Consider the following 24,064-nt stretch of genomic DNA (forward strand, 5'->3'; position numbering starts at 1 on the left):
ATCATGCGTTTATTTTTTTGTGCCTTAAATTAAATGTACAGTGCTATGTAAACGTTTGAGGACCCCTCTGTGGTTACGTGATAATTTGTTCTATCTTCATAAGAGAAGATCATAGCAATATGCCATTTTTTACTAGAGAAATGTAGACATGGGGATGTTTATCAGACCATAATTCACAATACAGTATTACTGAGTTGTATGAAATAAAATGTAAAAAAATGGGATGTGCAAAAGTTTGGGAACCCATTTAATTGCATTCGTTTGAAGGCCTTGTAGATATTTAATGCTGACAGGTTGCAGCACAAAATTGCTTTGATTAGCTCATTAAACTACAAGGACAGATACAACCGATCATGACCTGAACATCCTTGAAAATGTATGGATTGATTTGAAGTAGGCTGTCCACGCTCTGAAGCCATCAAACCTGACTGAACTGGAGGCATTTTGTATGGAAAAATGGTCCAAAATACCATCAGCCAGAATTCAGAGACATGTCAGTGGTTATAGGAGGCATCCAAATGCTGTTATTTCAACAAAAAGGAGACTGTACTAAATATCGGTGGGATTATTCCTTTGGGGTGCCCAAATTTATACACCTGCCTGTTTTTGTTTGAATGCACATTAAATTGGTTCTGTTGGTCCAACAAAAAATATTTCACTACTGAAATGTTGCTGTTTCCATAAGGTATAAAATATATGAAAAAGAAATTGCTGCCTCAAAACTTAGCAAGTTATAAATCGATACAGTGATTTTTATCCAAACTTTTACATAGATAAATTTTTCTTTTATCTAACAAAGAGCATAAACCTTTAATAGGTTAATTTCGTTATTTTCAAAAAATCCTTGATACACTGTTGTAAGTAACATAATGGCACAATGCGCTGCTGTGAGCATATAGATATTCAATAAAACACTGAAATACCATATTTCAGGCTTCTATTACTGTGGTATGAAGTAATCAATTCCATTGCTTTGTACAACTGCATGCTTTGCAAGCATAAATGAATGGTGCAAACCTAATGTTTATCTAAAAAGGCAACACCTAAACAACCCCTCCTACAGGCTCATCATGGTGCTTAAGACTTTCAATTTTATCCTCTAGATTTGCTAAAATAAAAATCACAATTCATAATGCAGTCCTTGTTAATACAGTGAAATTCAAGCTTGTGTATGGTTCAGATGTGTGGCTTAACCACATATCCACTGTGCATGCAAAACAGCCAATTAACCTAACTTCTGAATGTTACTTTGTGCCTAGGAGTGCTGTTTTGGTGAAGTATCTGCAACTTGGCATTACATACATGCCGTCTAGTATTTTGTTTATGTTTTTGAATCCCTCTTTTTTAATCATATAAATGGATAATATCTTTTAGGAATGGACTTCTTTAAAGTGTGAAGTCAATAAATTCCAGTATTTGTTTTATTTTGTCATATGGGCACCTGCTGCTGAATGATTTAAAGTGGGTTTCACTTTAACATCTTGCTTCAGTTTACAAAATGCCGTTTATCCACCTTTTCAGTCATTCACTGTAATCACTAGCATACCTACTCTTGAGGTGTGCAAAAAGGTTGCTTGTGTTTCCACCTTTTGTGGCAAAATGCCTTTTGACAAAGTTTACATGTTACATTGACCTCCTTAGTGTTAATTGTTTTCTCAAAAAAACTGGTAAAAAGCTTTTTTGGCTTGAAAATTTACATTTTTAAATCTCATCTTTCTACTGTAAAATGTGCAAAACTGTAAAATTACAAAGTCATAAGTGTAGAAAGATAATAATGATACAAATACTACTACTACTACTACTAATAATAATAATATGATGAACAGCACACTGCACATGTTAGAGTGACACGAGTGTCACTTTCAGATTCCCAGAATCACTTTCAGTTTCACTGACCATTCAATTTCACTGCCTGAAGACAGATTCACTTTGTCATCACTGCTGGTGAGAGGCATTTCTTACAAGACAACATTATAAGGCTAAGAGAAGATGCGTGTATACTGTTGCCCGAGTAATGCTCGGCACTAACATCATTGGCACTTTTACCACCCAAATAACGCTCAGGTCTTCCGCAAGATGCATCTATACCGTTGCCTGAGTGACACTTGCAATAAGTCCCTTTCAGCACTGTTTTTACAGCCCAAATGATGCTCGGGCCACAGCTAATTAGGTTAATTTGTCTGTGTTTTTAAATTCAAACCAGGAGCAAATGATAGATGTTGCATTTTCTCCTCTAGCAGCTTCTATTTTCTGCCTTCCATTAGTAATCGGAGGGGGAGGAACTGTTTATGCCTAGAAGTGCATGCAAAAAAAAAACTATGGATGTGAAACTATGGCGGTTTCTGTAAATAATGAAAATATAATCTAACAATGTACACTATTGAAAATCCTGGCTCTAAATTCTAATAAATTTTAGAATCACATCTAAAGGGGTGAAGATATTTCATGGACTTGGCAGGAAATTGGACTAAAATGTATTTATATATAACATCACGCTTTGACTTTAAGGAATATTTTTAAAAATGTTCTTTCTAAATTGTAATCATATATAGATATTATAATATTAAAGACCAATCACCTTGTTCAAGGTAGGATGTGACCCTGAAGCATGTTTGATAAGATGACACTAAACAGGGTTAGAACAAGTAAAACAGTGGCATGTCAACTGACTAATGACTGATCTAGCCAAACAAAGAGAAAAAATGACGCATTACAAATTACAGATGAACAGTCTAATAGCAAACAAATTTGTCAGTGCTGTTGCCGTACACCTCCAGAGTCCTAGGTTTGAGTTCCAACACTGGGTATGTTATCCTCCCATATTATAAAGACATTTATTTGTACTAGATTAGTTAGCAGCTCCAAACCCACTAAATGAATGTGACCAGTAAAGGATTAGTTTTCATCCAGTTTTGCCATAAACGCATGAGTTGCTTGGCATACATCTGATGATTGGAGAATTTTTTTTTTTTTTTTTTAAGATGTGCAATAACGTGAAAAAGGAACCAGTCTGCAAACTTGCCAACAGACACTGAAACACTTTTATTTTTAAAATAAATTCATAAAATGGGAATTCCAATAACCAGTCACTCTGCACTGACCAGAATTTCTTTAGTAATCATATCTAAAAATTAATATGAATTTCACGTAAACTCACCATGGGACTGAATTAATCCACAGCTGAGTGTTTCTTTCCAAAGCCAAGAGCTACAGCTGCTTGGCGTTTCTTCAGATCACTGCCAGGACTTCAGATTGTGACATAGCAGCTTTCTTCTAGCCTTAGTGTCTTAAAGCTTTTCTTTCCAACCTGCAGCGCTCCCCTGAAAAGTAGACAATGGATTATTCACCTGGTGACTTCAGTCCAAAAAAAGCATTCACAGTACAATGCAAGAATAAGGTATTCACCTCTGAATATATGCTGTTTTTATCAATTTCTTTCTAGAGTGAATTTCCATGTAACATGATCATGCACAAAAGCAAAATCAGGAGGCAAAGCCAACATTCATTACATTAGGCAACATTCCTGCAATTGCTGGATAGTTAATAGGTGCACAACTAAAACCACAGCGTAGAAGAAAACAGCATGATGAGATTGCCCAAACAGACAGTATAACATTAACATTTGCACATCTTTCAGACTTATCTCAGGAAATCTGATTAAAACACAAATATATAGTTCATTTAATAATTAATTTATGAAACAAATACTTAATTTAGGAAACAATTAGCCTTTCTACAGTTTTTCAAAAACATTACGTAAAAATACTGTATTCAGTCACACATTACGCACACAAACTGCATTACCTTATGTTGTCAACAACATTCTGAACAGTTGTTTAACAATTAAATTTAAGGTTAACTATTGGCTCTAATAACTAAAGTATTCTATCACATACACATGAACACGAGTGGCGGCCTGTCAGGCATAGCTAGTAATTGATTTAGTTCATTCTAAATCAAATAATTTTCAATGTGTGACAAAATGTGATTATTCCATCATTGTGTTCTAAAGCTCTTCAGAACTCAAGACTAGGACCTTTAAATTAGCTAGGAGATATAGTTCAACAACATAGTAATTCACTTTAAATGATATGTAAATAACAATCACATGTATTAATTAGGCCTGGAAAAGTTAATATGTTAATTGTTGCAATTGATTTGGCCTATTTAACACGTTAAAAAATATTGTTTCATCCAAGGCAGGCAACAAGGCAAACGCCTCAGGAAGTGTTTTGGTCAGGGCAGCATTTTCAAAAGCATTATTACAAAATAATACTGTAATAATCTGGCCAGAGACTCTCTCTGTAGGCCATGGGGCTGGACAGCTACTGAGCACTGTGCTTGCAGAAGGGTACAGGGCAATATGCTAATGAAACACCTCAGCAAGTTGAAGAGGTCCCAGAAAAAAGGGTGGAAGGTGCTGGGAGATGTGCTTGTTTTGTCGGCACTGGGGACGGAGAGAAGAACAACACAGTATGCAGCAGCGGCATGTGTGGGGACAAGAAGGAGCAGCACAGTATGCAGGAACTACGCAGAGTGAACAATCTAGTAGAGGGGAACAAGAGTCAAAGACTGGTGTGCTTCGGGGTTGTAACATTGAAGAGGAATACGAGAAGTGTAAAAAAGACAAATGAGTCCGATTGCAAGCAGAAAAGTTGAGGCGTCTCTCATGACTAGAACAGTGGGACTTCGCCTGGGAATCAATCAATAAAAGCACATCAGTTTCAAGCTCCTGAAACATGTACTAGTGTTGTTCCTCCCTATTTGTATTGTAACACCCACAATCAGATAATTGTGAACCTATAGAATTATATACACATCCAGAACAGTATATATATATACTACCTTTAAAAATTTTATTAAGTAAGATTTTCATTTAAACGTTTACCATTTCATATTATGCGGTTCACAATATGCCACATGTCAATACGTAACTGTTGTTCATTTTCTTGATCTACACATAGTAACATAGGTGCAGGGAAGTGTGAAGAAAGGTAGGGGGGGGGGGTTATGAGAGTCCTGGTGCAATGCTAGGGAAACGTTGCGAAGGTAAAAATGATGCACTTTCTCATTTCATGTTTCTGTACGAAGATTGAATCAAAGTCATATCATGTAAGTGTTAAATAAGTTATCTTGGCACTGAAACCAAAATAAGTCTCTAGTACCTTTGTATTTAACTTGCCAGTTTGTCAGCCAGCTTACAGTGCTGAATGCCCTAACATATTGACAAAATTCTATGAAATAGAAGTGTAATGATTATCCCTATCCATGATTCAAGTTTGCAGTATCTTCGCTAATTTATGCAACATAACCATCCAAGTAACGCACGGTGTCAGTTTTTAAGTGAGACAGTAGCTACAGACATCTTTTTTTAGTGTGCTAGGAGAAAAGGTATAGGTAGAGCAGTGTTTTCCAGTGTTTCTGCAGTGCACACTTTCTGCAACCCAAAATAATCCCAAGGCACACCACAATTCTACCAACCACAAAAGCATTTAATCTATACACGTGCTAAACTGTCTGCAAAAAGGCATCACAGAGCTGCTTTTATGTCGGCTTATCCAGGGAATACCATCCTCCTTGGACAGGTCACGACCACCTGAGGAGCGTCTCTTGCTCAGGTCAGAACCCAGGGGCTCTACACTGTTATTTCCACGACACACTGGTTGAAAAACACCTTTGTAGAGTATAATTATCAAGTCACTGATGGTGATGAACAATTGAGGATAGTATTGATGGGGTGGACTCACTTTTGTTGCCAGCAGTTTAGACATTAATGGCTGTGTGTTGAGTTATTTTGAGGGGACAGCAAATTTACACTGTTATACAAGCTGTACAATGACTACTTTAAATTGTATCAATGTGTCATATCTTCAGTGTTGTCCCATGAAAAGATATAAAATATTTACAAAAATGTGAGGTACTGTATGTATGTATATTCAATTTTGTTTGTATGATTATAAACTTTTTATTATTATTCTTTCTGATTCTTCGTGCATTCTATTGGAATGTATTTTAATTTAAAAGTAATTTTTCTATTGAAATATCCATAAAACATGATTTACTATATCTTGCAATAATTATTTCTATGGTTCAAAAAAACTTTTTCCCTTCATGTTAAATTTTTTTGGATATATCTCACATAACAGAGTAAGATCTGAGTGATTCTCCCAGCCAAATGGTGCCTGTGCATCTCTAGCCCCATCATCTCCCCAAGGTGCTTTTAGCATGAGTGAAAACATGGTAAGCCCACCTTACATCATGCTACTGCCGGAGACTCCATACAGATAAGTACTTCCGTTCAAATAATTGTAAATGAAAAATGAACCCGGTTCTTCACTCTTCAAGTCTATAAATGTATTGCTATAAGTTTACATTCATGTAACTGTTCATGGTTACAGAAACTGCAAAAAGGTCTTCAAAATCTACAGGTAGGTTGAACATTGATGACCCTGTAATGTACAAAAGTGGTCTGACAGACGGACTGGGTAAATTAAAAAAAAAAAAAGAAAAAAAAGGGCAATATATTCAAAGAAACATACAAATGTATTTTTTTTTAATCTATATACATAATTATATCCATTATCAATGTTAAACGCTTAAGTGTCATAGGTTAAGAACAGTAACTCAAACATCAATTTGCAGCTTAACTAAGTAAGATGTTCTCCTGCTGCCTCCTAAAGAATGTCATGTGAATGAGGTGAAACTGAAATATTGACATTGCCAAGAATTGCTACAGTTAACGAATAAAACAGTTTTGAATTGTATTACAAGCGAAATGCCAGCAATGAACAACTCAGTGTACAGCAACTAAAATATCTAAATGAAGAACTAGTATAACAATACAGAGATAGTGACAAAGAGGTCAAAGCTTTTAGAAAGTTTAAACAGACCAGCATCAGTATGAAAACATTTAAGAATTTTCCATTGGCTGCTGTGTTACAGAAAAAGATCACAATTTCTTATATATTTGGAATGACTAGCAAATACTTGACTGTGAACAGTAAAAAAAAAAAAAAAAAAAAACAACCAATGAAATTAGCCTGGATGTAACAATGTTGTTTGTATATGGTGTGGGAAAGTATACAGTTTTATAATACCTAAAAGGCAAAAGTACCAGTGGTAAACTGTGTACCTTTGAACACAATTTTTCTTGTTAACCTGTTTATCTACAGGGTACAGAGAACACTGCACTAGACCAGTTTAACTTTGGTCTTTAGTCAATGGAATGACAGTGGAGGACCCGAACACTATAGTGATATTTTTGCAATGATATTGATTTAGTCACTACAAACAGGAAGGCACTTACTGTTGTATGTTAAGGCAAAAACATAATAACAAACTTATATCACTGCGTTTCTCTTACTTTTGTTGCCCACAAAAACAATTTGTTCAAATAAAATAAAAGTTTGTATATGAACATCCCAGAATACTGTTTGTTTAAAACAGTGAAAAGTACTTAATGAATAATTACAATAAAATGTTTAGCTTCAACCTTCACATATACATGTGCACTACACAGTACAGATTTACAAAGTGGTTTTGTTACTTTTCTTGAAAGGTAACACCATACTAACTCTATCTATCTATACACACTATATTATATATATATATATATATATATATATATATATATATATACACACACACACACACATATACACTGTATATACACACATATTATATATATACATATATACATATATATATTCATGTACATTTTATGCCTACACTCCATCACATGCGCACACACATTATATACATATACTGTACGTATCTCAGATTTGCACATGAACCTACCTACTAATATAAAATTTATACGTAACACATGAATTGACACAATGCCAAGTATGCAAATACAACTTTCACTCTGCAAAAACAGGGACTGAAAGGCATGCAGCAGCTGTTTTAGAACCTCACATGCTTGTAGCACATTCTGTTGGCAGCTACTGTTTACTCACATGTATATACAGGTGCTTATTATTTATTTTCCAGAGTCACTCTCTCTGTTCAGCACAGACCAGTGCCAGTAGACTGGCTCTCCGTATTGACATGGCAAGCGTTGCACGGTTTATACTTGCACGCGTACTTTACGTAAATGTGGAAGATTCCACCAGGTGGCAGTACGAGGTATCATCATAGTGCAAAAATGTTCTGCCCCACTGTGTTGTAAGTTGACCATTCCAGCAAGTGTGTAATTAACAGTATTCATTTTTTAAATGAAGTTAACAATTTAATATAAATACTTTAATACATTTCATCATGAAAGTGATATCAAGTATAAATCTAAGGATTCAATATGTGCAGAAAGCTGGAATATCATAAGTCTAATGTGTTCTGTGCCGGAATTGCTGCTTGCCGCTGCTGTCAGTTCAGGAAGAAGCCCCAGAAGCATATAGCAATTAACAAGTGGGTTGGTTTTAAGATTTTATTTTATTTTATTTTTTTTTTTTTTTAAGAGTTTATGACAGTCTACTTAAATGATAAAATAAACTACAAGATCCATCCATCCATCCATTTTCCAACCCGCCATTTTCCAATCCAAACACAAGGTCACGGGGGTCTGCTGGAACCAATCCCAGGCAAGGCGCCAACCCACCGCAGAAACTACAAGATTTAAAGTGGAATTTCCACTTAAATCACAAAATAAACCTTTTAACTGTATCCCTAATTTTTTACGCTGCCGTACATGCTGATGCTAATGTGAAGGTGCAAAAAAAAAAAAAAAAAAAACACATCACAGAAGATGGTATGGGAGACCTTCAAAATGTATTGTGTTATTACATTGGGAAATATGCAACGCTTGCATATAAAAGCACGACAAAAGCATTTTTATGTAGGCATTTTGCTTCACCACATCGAACCATTCATCAAACATCAAAGCATGCACATCAGTCCTGTAGGATCTGTAAAGTGGCTTTCTGTCACATGTTTATACTAAACAGAGACTCTGACGTCACATTCCAACTCGATCACACTGCACCTCCTGACTTTCTGCAGGTACTGCAACTCGCGCATGCATCACGCTAATATCTGAAGACGTGCTCAGAGAATGTGTGGCAGCCATGATGCGTGCATGTACCCATTCTGAGCAAGTAGTATAAACTGGCCCTTACTAATGCAAAAATATGACTGAATTCTGTTTTTTTTTTTGGTCACCAAACTTTGTTGCATAGTAAACTGTAAGCATTTAAAATGTTAATTTCAACAATATAAAGCTGTATAAAAAAGACACATGTAACTAAAACTATAGGTCAGTTATAGGGTGCTGTCAGCTAGCCCTGATTTGGTGTTATTACACATTTATAGTAACAAGACTAACTTTCAAGTTAAGCGATGCAGCAGTGTACCCCACAGATGTGGACTGACTAAGTGCAGTTGCAGTGTGTTTCTTTGAGTCAAGGAAAGGGAACAAAAAGTTATGCACCACCACCATTGTGAGTAGTTTTAGCACACTTTGTACAGTCACAAAATGAATTCCACATGCATCAGAGAAATACTTACACACATGAAAAAGCAACTTGAGATCTCTCACAAAAATTATATAGAGCTTGTGCTCTACTGTGAAATTTGCGTTGTAATCAGACTTTGTTTACGAGTATTGTTCATTCTCTGACTAGGTGTTTTATAGACTTTGCTGAATGTTGGATTAATTTCATTATTAGGAAAAGTTGGGTGCATAACGAATGATAAGCAACAACTCTTCTGAATTATCTACACAATTGGAAAATGAGTTACAGCAAAGCCAGATTAAGACCCCTGGGTGTCAAAGGCATATATAAAATAAAATGAGTGATGAGGTGATTAACCTCCCTCAATTCCCGAGATTTAAATGTATCGTTACTCATACATCCCTGCCTCGCGCCCTGTGTTGGCTAGGATTGGCTCCAGCAGACCCCGTGACCCTGTGTTCGGATTAAGCGGGTTGGACAATGGATGGATGGATGGGTTACTCATACATTTTTCTCCCTTGAGGATTTAAGCAAGTGGTCATTTGTATGTGTGTTGCATGAAAGACTAGATAGATAGATAGATAGATAGATAGATAGATAGATAGATAGATAGATAGATAGATAGATAGATAGATAGATAGATAGATAGATAGATAGATAGATAGATAGATAGATAGATAGATAGATAGATAGGAAAGGCACTATATAATAGATAGATAGATAGATAGATAGATAGATAGATAGATAGATAGATAGATAGATAGATAGATAGATAGATAGATAGATAGATAGATAGATAGGAAAGGCACTATATAATAGATAGATAGATAGATAGATAGATAGATAGATAGATAGATAGGAAAGGCACTATATAATAGATAGATAGATAGATAGATAGATAGATAGATAGATAGATAGATAGATAGATAGATAGATAGATAGATAGGAAAGGCACTATATAATAGATAGATAGATAGATAGATAGATAGATAGATAGATAGATAGATAGATAGATAGATAGATAGATAGATAGATAGGAAAGGCACTATATAATAGATAGATAGATAGATAGATAGATAGATAGATAGATAGATAGATAGATAGATAGATAGATAGATAGATCTGAAACAGAAAAATGCTGGCAAAACTTTTTTTTCTCTCAAGGACGCTTGACCATCAGGCACCCAGGCTGTACACTGAGGTCACCCTGATGATAGGTAATGAGTTACACAGAGACAATTATGCTTCAGATAGGATTCAAGTAGCATGCCTCGTTCTCCTTACTTTCTAACATTTACAATAACATCAGTGTTACTTATTTTGATTTGATGTAGCTTAACAATTCTAATGATTTTTATTAAGTTTTCATGAGAATGTACTTTTTCAATGTGCTCTGTCCCTTTGTTGATGAGGAATGAGTAGCACCATGTTATTAATTAAGAGTAGGGAAGATATTAATTGCCGGTGTGTTGCCATTAAATTGGTAATCAAATGGCCAGCAGAGCAAACGGAGGAGAAACAAAAAAGCCAAAACAAGACTAGCTAAGGAATAATTAAACTTGGTACTGACATTGTTCCTCTATTCACTGGGACAGCACTTAAACCTAAGGATCATCTCTAGTTTCTGACTTTGGTTATAGTTGAAGTGTTTTTGACACAATTTCCATAGAAAGAAAGAAAGAAAAAAAAAAAAAAAAAAAAAAAAAAGACACTGCACCATTGATGACCTTAGTTAAAAATTTCCTCAGTATCCACATCTAATGTCCTTGTGTTTGTGTAAAAGATCCCATTTTTTCTTCTTAAAATTTATGTTTTTCAGTACTTATCCAGAACTGGATCTTCATCCTTTTGCATAGATATCGGATGTGCTGCACACCCATTTCCAGCAACCACATGAGAACCACCAAATTCTCCCAATCCATCTACTGACTTTATAGGATGAGTCACCAGAGACATGAATGTCATAGCCGAGGTAAGTAAACCTCTCGACAAGGTCGACACTCTCTCTGCAGACAGACACACTGCTGATGGCTGTGCCTAAGAGGCCATTAAAGACCTGGATCTTGGTTTTTTTCCAGGACACTCAAAAGCCCAGAGACACAGACTCCATGCTCTGTCTCTTGAGAGCCCCGTTCAGAGCCTCCATTGACTCTTCGAAGATCACAGCATCGTCAGCAAAGTCAAGACAGTGAATCTTTTGTAACCAACAGATGCCCCACTGCCATTGGACCTTTCCTAACAGCCAGTACATTTAAGCAATAAATAGGGTGTGCTGTCATCGTGCAAAATTAAGTTTTGCCTGTGCTACTGATCCAGCTGTTTTTTTTTCTGAAGCTTTCCTGCAGGTGCCTCAGTATATCTTTCTAATGTTGATTAATAGTCAAACCATGAGGAAACTATTTATTACCAATTAACTCAATTTGCTAAAACATGATCATTGTTGTTTAGATATTCAATATGACTGGACATACTTTTTTCATCTAGAAGAAAAAAAATCATTAAAGCCAAACGTACGATTGAAGAATATATGTCAGAAGTACACAATCAACTCATCACAACGTCACTTGGCAAACTGATTAACAAGACTGTCGGTATACAATACCTAGCCACTTATTTTATAACTACTCACTAATCCCAAGCCATCAACCAATTCCAGGATGCTAGTATAACCACCTCTGGTCAATTCAGTAGATGCAGATAAAAAAAGAGTTATATGAAAGAATGAATTTTGAACAAATAAATGTAAGGTTAAAATGAAGTTAACTGTTGAGGAATAAAAGCAAATAGTGTAAAGATTATTTCTTTAGATAGACAAATAAAAATGATACTTTATATATTAAAACATTCACTGTTTATTGACTAAGGATTAAATTCACATTCAGTAATAAGTGATTTGCAAGCATATAATGTAATACACTTCTTATACTTCACTGTCTCAGCAAGTGACCGTTTTATAATAAATATTACAATACATAAGACAAAAATTATGAACAATGTCATTTAGGATTTTATGTGCCAAGCACTGACCATCAAAGTTTCATATTGCTTTACTTGCGACTTCAATCATCTGTCCAGGGAACATCTTTTTTTTTTTGTTTTTATAAAGGCCCTCTCAACAGTGTTCCGAGGGGCATGGCAGTTGGAAAGTATTTTACCCTCATTTAAATTGTTTGGAAAGAAATGACTGCATTTTCAATGTGTTGACTTGTATATTTTACATGCAACTTCAAGGTTAACCTTTCTTTTGGCAAAATGACAAAGCATAGCGACAGTAATCAACAGACTGCCATTGCTTCAGAAAACCAAGAGAAACATTTTTCAATGTTTTAAGGGATACCAGAATAAAAATTATGCCTATTTTTCTATTTTGAATTGACACATGTATCAACTATTGAAATAAGACCTGAAAAAAGTTCTACAATATATAAAACCAGATTATGGTACCCAACGATTGAATGGGATACAGTCAATAATTTGGCCATTTCTTAGACGAAATAATAATGAACAGAATTTTACTGCATTAAAATATAAAACAACATAAAACAAACTAAAACTGTATTAACTTCCAGATGTCAAAAAAACAAATTACTTTGTTAAGCATTATTTGAAGAAAAATTTAATTATTACAAGGAAACAATAAATAAAATTAAAATGAAAGAAATCTGAATGAATAGGAAAAACATGATGCAGTGTTTTAGTAATGAATTAATCTAAACACGTAATAGAAGCTTCCAGAAATTTTAAGGTTGTCAGTAAATAAGTTTTTGGTTTATCATTTTATGATTAACATAAATATATTTTTGTAGATTTTTGTTACAGGCATCAATGTTTTTCTGGACTCACAGGTGTAGTACATAATGAGAAAAAGCTGAAGATACAGGAGACTTTTCAAATAAACTAAACAAAGACCTGGCTAAAAATTGGGATTATTGAACTGAACATATATACGGTATATTATCATGAATACAAGTGAAGAACAAAGGAACATGACAACAATTAAACCCATAAACTGCTTTTTACTAAAATGACAAGACAATATTTTTTTTCCACAAGGTGTTAACTGTTTGACCGGTGAAACAATCCAATCGAGTTAACTAATCAGAGCTTGTCACCTTCTGTTCATCAAATATTTCTAAGTTACATTTACACTTTTCTAGTAAAGTTCAGTAAGATAACGGCAACATGATGCCCTTTTACTCATGAGACATGTTTAAGTCAATTTCATACTTTCAACCACAAAAAAAAAAGGAATTACATGAATCTAATTTGGTCCTGTATGACTGTATGAAATCTTTTTTGATCGTTTAGCCAATTAGGGAGAATGCTGCAACACATCTGTTTAATAAAATACTATATTAATAGGTGGTCTAAGGGTCTATTTAAGTGAAGAACACATTTTACAAGGCAGAAAACACATACTACAATTTAAAAAGTTGTCAGTTCTCATGCACATACTGAATTAGTTTAATAACCGTTTTATAATCCAATTGCACATTTTAACTACACTAGTATATAGAATGTATTAAAGAGACTTAAAGCAATTAGGAAGAAATTTCAACAAAAAAAAAAAAAGACAGGACATGGTAAGACTTCCTTCAAAAAATTTTCAACTAGTCTGTCTCCTTTTGCTTAAGAATAATCACAGGCACATTTTACCCAATGAAAGGACAAACCTATTATACAGCAACAATGCACTCAATAAAAAAATAAAGCAGTGGGTGGAATAAGCTTTGTACACATATTCTTAAACTTATAACGAGAGGAAATACATCCGAAGTTATGCTGAACTTTTTATTTTACTCCACAGATGTATTTCACGGTTTATGTCAAAATCACCACTATAAGCTGTATAAAATATCCCAAATTTAATTTTGTTCATAATGAAGGCAAATTATTCTCAAGTGGGAGTACCTAATTGTACATCAATAGTAGTTAAGTGTCAGCCTTGGAAATGCTGAAGCACTTTCACTGCTCCTGTTTCCTACACTTGTGTGCTATATGATCTTTCTGCTAGGTCCACCTTCTTCTTGTGCAGTCTACCTTGGCGGCTCTTGTAATTTTTTCCCACACAGTAATTCTCAAATAAGATATCTAGATAGTATTGTGCCAAATTTATTTTAACTGATTGCATATATTCTTAAACACAGATTTTCCTTGTCTTTTTAACATTTTTCCTAAACATTGTCAATAAAAATCAATTTGTTTATTGCTTTCAAGCACCATAATTCTACTTTCTTTACCATTCATTTCTTTGAGCTATACAATACCACAGTGCCAACTAGCTTCTTTTTTAATGTACTGCCTATGAAACTGCATTATCTACTAAAACTTTTTAGCCTAAGTGAGATGATCATTTACTTCACCTAGCTATCTTGTATACCATAACCCATATTCAAACCCCCTTATCTAATTCAAGATCTTCAGGTGGGAGGTTGCGATGTGGGGGGGCAGATGTCTATTCAAAGAACTTGAAGCACAAAGCTGAAGACACCCTTAACAGAGCGTAAGCCTACTGCAAGATATACGCACACCCACACAGGACCAATTTAGGGTTGCCAATTAAGTTAAAATAAACCTAAAATCTTTGTAATGTTTGAGGAAACACAGGACAAATCCACACAGACACAGGAAAAATGCATGAACTTCAGACAGGCAGTGCCCCAGGCCAAGATTTAAACTAGGGACTCGTAATGTTTACCACATTTATGTTGCATTAAAAAGAAAAATCCAAAAGAAAAATCCAAGTCCAAACCGAGACATCTCGGGTTTAAATACGCAATAACGTCATCTTTAATAAGAAATACATTTACTTTCTATCACTATATCATAGATTTGAATGCCACATGGGTCATTCTGTTATGAAGTGAATTAAGCCTATTACTAAATGAGCAGATCTTCTAACCTAATCCATTGCCTGCAAATGTGCCATTCTCTAACAAATGTCTACCGACTGTAATTCTGTTCACAAATTAATCCAATGCTTCCAACACTGTCATCTTTTGCAGTTCAAGACAAAACCTGTTATGACACTCCATTTTTTTTTTCTTTTCAAAAAAAAAAAAAACTCCCACCCAACGTACATGATTTTTACTTGGTTAAAGAGAACACTAACCACGAACCAGCAGACATATACAAAATTTGTTCCAATTTTCTTGCTTGCGTTCACAGAAAACTTTCTCCACTTATATTAAAAAGAATCAGTCCGCAACCAGAAAGGCTCCAATAAGGGCAGACAGCAGTTCGCTAAAAACTGCTGAATGTCACAAAAATGGAAAATGCAAAGCATGGTGCGGCGTCCCACTGGTCAAGACAAAATTACTGCACGAGGAAAAACCACACGAAAAAAACATAGGGTTGGAAAGAACAGATGCAAAAAATACACTGGAAAAGAAAGGCTGCCGAGCAAGCGAAAGTGCAGAGCACACCACGGCGAGAGACAACGCACACACCTGAGAGTGGGTCAATGGCATTTAAAAGGGAAGCCGAGAAATGAAGTTAATCCTGAGAGGGTACGCGAGCCACTCTCTGGCGATTTGCCAAAGTAAACAAACTGTACCACAGCAGAATCTTACAAGAGGACTGCGAGGAAAACGTCCTGACGGCGACACAAACTCGCCCTACAGTTCTGCCCAGTCAGTCACTTGGGAGCACGCCCGCGTGCTCCGGGGTCAACCAGAGCACTTTTACCCCCAGGCACGAAAACAGAGAGGAGGAAAAAAAAGTAACAAGAGTAGCCTTTGCTGTTTGGGATGTCGCGATATGACCTTAAATGTATTTCATCTACTTACTCATATATTCAACTAGACCTTTCACTGTTCCTCAAAATGTTAAGTCCGCTGAGCCGAACCGAACCGATCCGATCCGAAGTCCGCAGGAGCCGTTAAGCAAAACTTGCATTCCTTACGCTTCCGAAGAGCTGCAGCAGTTTCGTGACGTCACGAGTCTCACCGACACGCCCCTTTGAATCTCAGTGGAGTCGGATTTCCCATTTGGCTACTCTTAAAGGGCCACGACTGAGCTCTTTTTTTTTTTTTGCGCAAGGAAAGCAAAACTTTATCAAATTATTTGTAACTGGATATATATACAGTACACACAAACACTATACACACTTATAAAATATGTGTACACATATACATAATTACATATACACAGGTAGATATACATCTAGATAAACGTATATACTGTACTTATACACTATTAATAAAATAATAATACATTTTATTTATATAGCGACCTTTCCCATGCTCAAGGCACTTCACAGAGCTTAAGACAGAACGGCAGGGTATACAGTATATAGCATTGTACAAACCAGATAAATAAAGAAGATTAAGACAGTTAATTCAAAATAGGTCTTCATCAGTAAAGCAAAAGGAACGGCACAGTGGGGCAGTGGTACCACTACTTCTTTACAGAAAAGAAACCAGAGTTCACATCCATGTATGGTGTTTGCATATTCTCCATATGTCTGTGGGGGTTTTCTCAGGGTACTCCATTTTCCTCCCACTGTCCAAAGACGTGCCGGTTAGCTAGATTGACAACACTCATTCAGACAAAGTATGTGTTTGGTGTATGTGTGCCCTGCGATGGACTGGCGTCATTTCTAGGGTTGGTTCCTGCTTGCACCTTCACTAACTAGGAGAGGCTCCAGCCACCTCACAACTCTGGTCAGAATTAAGAGAGTTAGAAAATGAAATGACATCTCGGTTATACAATGAAAATGGCATTTGCTGACCCAAACAGCACAAAAAGTTGTAAATTCTTAGTAATGTTCCAAATGGAGTGAACTACTTATTCATCCATCATCTAAACTGCTTATCTAGTTCAAGAAGATCCTGTCAGTATACGGCACAACGCAACCAGCAGGCCTGGAAAGTGTACATGTTCATTACATCACTCTTTGCCCATTTATCTATTTATTAAAAAAAAAAAATTCTTACAGGTGTAAAGGTAGTGCTGTATAAGATACCTGGCAAGTCTGAATTGTCTGAGAGATTGGAAGTGAGCCATGTGATAGACAAATATCTGAAGACGCAGGATAGGCTTCAAGTCGATTCAATTCAATTTTCCCAAGAGGGAAATTTGATTTGTCAGCAGGTTTTATAGAGAGACCACAGCATAAAACATATCAACACAGCCATCAAACATAAACTCTATACAAATTAATAAAGAAATGAGCAAGAATGGAGAAGCATTAGCTCAAATATACAGGGGTGGGTAAAAGTAGGTTTATACGAAACAAACATTATTCTTGTATTAATGTATTTTCTTAATTGTCATCTTCTTATTATTATTGTTATTAGCAAATAGACTACAAGAATGTGTAAATAATGAAGGCTGGCAATTTGAGCACTTACGAGATTGTACCTAAGTGCACTGTGTCATTGTGGCATTCTTTTGAGTTAATAATGATATTGAGTGAATAAAGCTATTGTAATAATCATAATCTGCATATCTTTTTCCATAAAAACGCCTGTAAACCTTCTTTCGCCCATCCCTGTATTATCTATAAAAATTAAATAAACATTTGGGCTTGACGGAGGATTGCTGCAAATCATTGCTTTTTTATCCCATCATTTAAGTCTTTGGATGTATATTAAGGTTGAACTCATCTGGAATATTTATAGCAGTTGGAATGCAAGAGTATTTGGACCAGTTGCTCATTATCCTTGGGACCTTGAACTTGTGACCTGATGGCAACAACTGATAATAATCTGAATGTAGTGGGTGAGTCCTGTCTGACAGAATGCACTCTGCTTTCTGTAATAACTGTTCATTAAACAGGTCTGAGAGATGTGACTGCTGAGTCCTTGTTATTTTACTGCTTGATTTTATAATTTGATTTATTCTTTTGTTTGCTTCCTGCTTCTTTCTACTCAAATTTTTAGTTTTAAATAATTACTCCATAACAATAACAATAATAGTAATTACTCCTTTTTATTAAATAATATATATTATTATAATGAATTATTATTAAAATGACTGTTCATTTTCTTTTTTTAATAGATTTACACTGACACAGCCCTACTTTAAATGCAATACATTGATATTGTATACAATTACATATATATATATATATATATATATATGGGACCCAGTGTTGCCGAGATAGGCTTCTGAACTTTACAACTCTGAATTGGATTAAGCATGTTACAGAAAGTTGCGTTATTATGTAGAGAAACCAACATATATATTCAAACACACACACACACACACACACACACAAACACACGCACACACTTGAGTTACAGTAGGGCACACTGCCTGCACAAACAAAGGTTAGCCCCTCGTATCAGTAGGCACCCGGTATTGTAACTTAATACAGCAGCTGTCCCGGATTTGTACAGAACCCTTAAGACACTTGCTGTTTAGAATCTGTCAAGTTTATTTCTGGCATTCTCCTTGTGTTTGACTCTAGAGCATTTTTTTTTTTTTTTTGTATTGGCTGTTTTTTTAAATTGTATCCTTCAAGTTGGATGCTTGATTATTTATTATAATTTAATTAGTTCTGTAAAGTGCCATTTGATGGTGCATGCTGTTAGTCATGCTAACTCAAGTAAAGCCTGACTGGCTGGACTGTTGATACAAAGAGCCAATTAAATATACGTGTAATTTTCATATTGTTGAACTAGGATATTACCGTTTTATCACATACAGGCACATGCTTTTGAATTACACAAGGATTTATATGTGATTTGTAGAATAAGGAAGGTGCTATTTTAAAAAAAAAAAGTGAATGTAGCATATATAAGAAGGTATACTGTAGATTCTTAACAGCTAGACTCTACTACACAGAAGCACATATATTGTAGTCTCTCACTGTTTAAGTAGTAACTGTAAAGTAAAAAAAAAAAGAAAAACAATAACTGACCTACATCTCAAGTGTTTTGTGGTTTTTTTTGTTTTTTTTTTAATACAATCATGGAACTATTCAGCCTCTAAACTAAGCAATGTTGCCTAGCATACCCTCCTGGCTAGCACTCACATCATTTAAATGAATCCTTTGTCCTGTCTACCACCAATGGCAAACACTGACTCAATCACCAGCCTTCTTCTCCATCTTTAGAGGCTATATCAAAACACATTCAAAGGATTAAATCCAGTAGACTGCAATAATACTCTAGTCACCTCATATAAGTATTATTCAGAAACTTTAACAATAACACTCTTAATTGCACCTTCCTTGGCTTCTTACCCAAAGAGTAAAGACTGATTATTTTAGAGTCACTTATTTATGCTAAGGCTGCCAGTTGAATAGTGTAATATAAATGGGAAAAGCCAGACAGGTTTCATTATGGCTAAAACTATTATCACAGCTTTACTTGATTTTGATGTTTCATGTTTCACTGTCCCAAGAAAAGACGGCAAAGGTGTGTGTGCTATGAGAATACTTTATTACTGTCAGTGTTGAAACTTTTCAGGGTAGGCATACATCTGTTTATATTAGGATGCCCATACAGGGGTGGTGTGACCAAATGGCTTTGCTCTGTTTGAATATTACATAAAATCAATATCCATGTTTATTTGTCACATTCACAATTGTACAGTACAATGGCAGTGAAATGTGATTATGGCAAATACAGCTCTGTTCACTGAGCATAAACCAAATTGTATCAGTATATGTAATGTCTAAGTTAAATGCAAAAACCTTAGTCACAGTACATTAAATATAAAGTGCAGATGCAGCATAAAGTGACATAATTAGCATAATATAAAGTCTGTATAGCCTGAGTTGTACAGATAAAAGAAAAACATGACGAAAATATGATAATGATTAAGTAGAATTTAAAATTCGTACGGCCTGAGGGGAAAAAAACCTCTCCTCAGGCTCTCAGTCTTGGCCATATAACTATGGAGGTGCTACTCTGAATGCAGCCACTGGAAAAGTTTATGACTTGGGTGAAATACGTCTGTCATTATCTGTTTTGGCCAGGATCTGCACCAATCGGGCTTGCAGGCTTGGCAGTATTGTCTTAAGGATCCGCTCAGTACACCGAATCAGTCTTTGTAGGAATTTGCGGTCCTGGTATTTGCAGCTATCAAACCAGACAGTAATGCACGCAGTAAACACAGACCTTACATAACACTAAAGAATGCTTTTAAAATGGCAGAGGAGATTTTGAATATCCTCTGTTGCCTAAGGTGACACAGGGCTGCCTTGCTTTCTGCCAGAGTGGAGATGTGATTAGTCCATGTCATGTCCCGAGACTTTTGCATGCCAATATACCTATAGCTACTAACTTTCTTCAGCAGAAGACCCATAAATCCCAAGTGGGATGTAGTTCCTCTAATGCATCTGCATTAAGTCCGCAATCATCTCCTTGCCTTTGGACTCGTTCAATTCCAAGTTGCTAGACTGACACCACCGAGACAGCACCTTCACCTCATCCAGGTATGCAGACTCATCCTTATTGAAGGTCAAGCCTACCACCACTGTGTCATCTGCAAATTTCATGATGATGGTGGAGCTGTGCAAAGATGTACAATTGTGAGCGTATAGTGAATACAGCAAGGGACTCAGAAAGCAACCTTGTGGAACACAAATGCTAAGGATGAGTGTGTTGGACGTGACATAGCCAACCCCCACTCTCTGTGTTCTGCCAGTTAGGAAGTTCAAGACTCGATCAAAAAGGAAGGGACTTAGTCCTAAGATTGGTAAACAGCCTTTGGGGGATGAACAACAGCCTTGCATATTCCACTTGCCGATGTCTAGGTGAGAAAGGATGTAGTGGAAAATGATTAAAATCACAAATACAGTTGCACGATTCACACCATGACTGACTTCAGCATCAGTAGGATCGATCCTATGGCATGTTCTAGGTATTTTTAAATCCACATGTATGTATTTTGCCCTTACTAATTGATATAAAGATATACATTGATATACAATTTGCCACTCACTGTGAAAGCACACCTAATTACCTTTTTATGTAACAGTGCAAACCAACAGTATTGTGACAAACAAGCAAATTATAGCATTTAAACAGGAAACAGACACAAATGCTAATATACACATAGAATTAACTGAATATACAAAAAAAAATTATGACCTTTAAAGTAACTACTAATTCATTTTAAGGTCAACTGCACTTATTTAGGCAAAACATATATCCTTATCCTTTGTCTCTGGCCCCTTTACTCTTTAAAGATATGTAGGTAAAAATCTCTTCATAAAACAATATTTTACATAACGCATCTTGATAAGCAAATGCAAGTAACAATTTCATTGTAGTCTGTACACATGACAATGACATAAACCACTAAATTACAAAATAAAATAAATGGGAGTGCCAATATACCATTGGGGTACAGTCTGCTTAATTTAATAACAAATGAAGAAATGGTTTCTCGAGTGTGTCAATCTATATTTTATTGTATATTAAGCTGTTAACTGCATTCATGCCAATGGATTACACTGGTTTCCCAAGGCATATCTCTGCCATAACTTGTTTTTCTATTTACATTATAACAAGTATTTCGCTCCAACATTAGAAGAACTCTCTTCAAAGCAAAGCAATTATGTTTTAATCTAATACTGATGTTATTTTTCTCAACATCTAATTATTATCAGTGAAGTGCTAATCTGGGAACTCCAAGAATAAGAATATGATTTATATTAATTTCCAAAACTATTTACGGTCAATTCTATTACAAAAAAAAAAGTACCTCAGCAATACAAATATTAAAATTTTCAGATAAGAAAAGGGTACTGTAAGAAAACTAGAGCCTATCCTGTTTTGCCATTGTCTTACATACACAAATTTAAGTGTTGCAATGAATCCAACCCCCTTTTATTACTTCTTGAAGTGGAATTGTACTTTGTCTATGGGATTTTAAGAGATGTGATTTTAAACATGGCTGGTTAGCTCTACACTCTATGTCTAATACTGTTCAATGGGGAAATTAATATTACAAGAGAAAGCTGGCACTATTAGGCATGGTTGTGGTGTCTTACAAATGGACATCCATCCATTATCCAACCCGCTATATCCTAACTACAGGGTCACGGGGGTCTGCTGGAGCCAATCCAGCCAACACAGGGCGCAAGGCAGGAAACAAACCCCGGGCAGTGCGCCAGCCCACCGCAGCAAATGGACATCATGATTCATTCTTTTTTTATCCTCAAAAACATTTAATTTCCTATGTCAAAAAAATAATCTTAAAAAACCTTACACGAAACCATGCTTCAATTACCAAAGGCTTGTTTAGATTTTGTATGCATTATCAGTTACATTATTGATTTCTATTGATTGTAGCAGATTTTAACTAGAGGAGTCGATTTTCTAACGTCCTTATCAATTCACTAGCAGTTTGCCAGGTATATTCTATTCAAAACGATTCAACGCTTGTGCCTAACAGAACAATGCAGCCACTTAAATGATGTTTTCATTTGTATGATCATTAGCAAGGAACAACTTCCACGACCAAGCAATTTCAAACTATAAGTAAATGTTCAGGGTTGTTTCCTGTCTTGTGTTCTGCCCTTGCTTACAGGACAGCATGTGGTCTCATCACAACATACATACACAAGGGGGCTTCGCTCGCCTACCCCCGGCGTTTTGAACCTGTGCCCGCTGGGCAGCTACGTGTGAGGATGACGCACGTTTAATACGGAGCGTTCGCCCATGTCACTCTGGGGCCCCCCACTGTTAAAATGGAGCTCCGTCCGTACTATTATGCGGTGCATTGTGGAGTACAGGTCTGACCGCGCTGTGTGGTGTGGAATTTTAACTGTCGTTGTTTCTGCCTTTATATTCTGTATCTCGGTGTGCATGTGTTTCGTGCCTAGGTTTTTTTGAAGCTGTTGCATTTCAGTTTTCATCATCTGTAACTCGCTCTCCATGTGCTTGTCCCCGTTCTTTAATCCCTTTATAAAGTTTTACTTCGTTTCCAGCAGCTCCGTGTATGACTGTATGTGAATGTGTGCTTTTCTACTTTTATTTTTCTATTTTTATATATTGATCACTTTCCAGACAGAAGAGCAGCTTCAGCGACAGACTGCTGTCACTGTCCTGCTCCACAGACAGATTGAGGAGATCATTCCTCCCCCAAACTATGTGACTCTTCAATTCCACGCGGGGGGGGTAAACGTTAACATTTAACATTATTATACAAAGTTATTGTTTGTTTTTCACCTGCATTATTATTTTTCTTTAATTTAATCTTATTTATTGTATCAGTATGCTGCTGCTGGAGAATGTGAATTTCCCATTGGGATTAATAAAGTATCTATCTATCTATCTACTCTGTGTTTTATTTCCGAACTCACTTTATCCTGCTTGTGGCATGTCAGACGGTTCGCAGTCTTTCTCGTTTTACTCTGGGCAGGGGGGCTTTGTTTTGTAACCTGCTCTCTATGTGTTTGTCCCTGTTGTTTAACCTCTTTATGACGTTTTACGTTGTTTCCTACTCTGACGGTTCGTAGTCTTTCCCGTTTTTCTCTGGTGCGGGGGGGGAGGCTTGGGGGGGGGGGGGGAATGGTTTGTGTGGCGTCTGTGTATGTGTGCTTTTCTACTTTTATTTTTCTATTTTTATTTATTGATCACTTTCCAGACATAAGAGCAGCTTCAGCGATAGACTGCTGTCACTGTCCTGCTCCACAGAGAGATTGAGGAGAT

The 24,064-nt window shown here is 35.9% G+C and overlaps 1 protein-coding gene across 3 annotated transcripts in view; it reads right to left on the reverse strand.

The window, feature by feature from the left end:
• The window catches only part of pak4 (p21 protein (Cdc42/Rac)-activated kinase 4), a 118,723-nt gene that overhangs the window by 42,386 nt on the left and 52,273 nt on the right, over window positions 1-24,064 (reverse strand). Inside the window, exons 1-2 of one of the 3 annotated variants that reach the window (XM_028797201.2) lie at window positions 16,238-16,382; window positions 3,158-3,320 (exon numbers count right to left, since the gene is read on the reverse strand). The gene's annotated coding sequence lies outside the window, so the exon portion shown is untranslated. Of the gene's footprint in view, window positions 1-3,157; window positions 3,321-16,237; window positions 16,383-24,064 lie in introns of those variants that run through there. The other 2 variants (XM_028797192.2, XM_028797175.2) reach the window with 2 other exon arrangements.

Source organism: Erpetoichthys calabaricus, chromosome 1, assembly GCF_900747795.2.
Source record: "Erpetoichthys calabaricus chromosome 1, fErpCal1.3, whole genome shotgun sequence".
NCBI classification, from domain to species: Eukaryota; Metazoa; Chordata; class Cladistia; order Polypteriformes; family Polypteridae; genus Erpetoichthys; species Erpetoichthys calabaricus.